This window comes from Elephantulus edwardii, unplaced genomic scaffold, assembly GCF_000299155.1.
Source record: "Elephantulus edwardii isolate Elephantulus edwardi_28Jun2011 unplaced genomic scaffold, EleEdw1.0 scaffold00082, whole genome shotgun sequence".
In the NCBI taxonomy this organism is placed as follows: domain Eukaryota; kingdom Metazoa; phylum Chordata; class Mammalia; order Macroscelidea; family Macroscelididae; genus Elephantulus; species Elephantulus edwardii.
Window position 1 is genome coordinate 13769710 of NW_006399832.1, and position 1004 is coordinate 13770713.

At 34.2% G+C, this 1004-nt stretch overlaps 1 pseudogene; it reads left to right on the top strand.

Moving 5' to 3' along the window:
- Positions 1-1004, top strand: part of LOC102851701 — a 124996-nt pseudogene that overhangs the window by 75400 nt on the left and 48592 nt on the right.

The following is a 1004-nucleotide window of genomic DNA, read 5'->3' on the forward strand; positions in this document are numbered from 1 at the left end:
ACATGAGTCAAAGACATCTACTAACAAAAACAACACCATGGATTGAAAATTGTGTCTTAGAAATACAGTTTTTGAAGGGGAAGAAAAGGCAAAAGTAGGAAAATTATTTCTAAACTATAACACAATACAGTGGAAAAATGCCAAGGAAGTCTGAAATGCATTAAAGGCAACCCAAATGTTGCTTTTGCACTGTGGTAGCTTTCATGGCCATATTCACCATGCCAGGATTACTGTGCTGTGTTCTCCCTTGCATGGGTTATTCATCTAACTCCTTTATCTCCAGGATGAGAGAGCACAGGGGCATTCTGAATGGAGACAATGGGAATGCTTTTGCTACCCACCATTCCACACTGTCTTCTGATCTTTTTAAAATTATTTCTCCTTTGGATGGGGTTTAAATTTTTTTTCAGATCATATCGATTCGCAAAAGCACTTTTGTGGTTTACTTGTAGAAAATGCACTTAGTACTAATAGCATGGCTTACTCTCTGACCCTGATGCTACAAAAGCAAAACATTCCTGTGATGAAGACATATTTTTATTTTCAAGCAGTGTCTCTTTTCTATCAATACGTTTGTTTACTTTTTCCTTTGAGATACAGCATCTTTGAAAATTTTCCTTTTAAGTAATTTATCTTGTAAAATTAAGAACTGAAAATAAAAGGCCAATAGTAATAAAATAAATGCAGTGTAAATAAATGAAGTGTAATTGAGAATTCCAAAAACATGGGGGCATAATCTTTAGCTGTTTAGTCTTAGTGAATTAGAAGGGCATTCTAAATATTTTAAATTTTCCAAATAGAATCAATTTTAAGCTATTTGTTGACAAACACAACAACATTTGTCAAATACAATAATGTAACAAATATAATAATGGGACTGCACACCACAAGCACTACACTGTCCTTAAATCAATTCTCACTCCTAGCAACCTTCCAAAGGAACTCTGTGATTGTAAATATTCAGAGGAGGAAACTGTTTCAAACTTCTCAAGCAGAACTGCTGA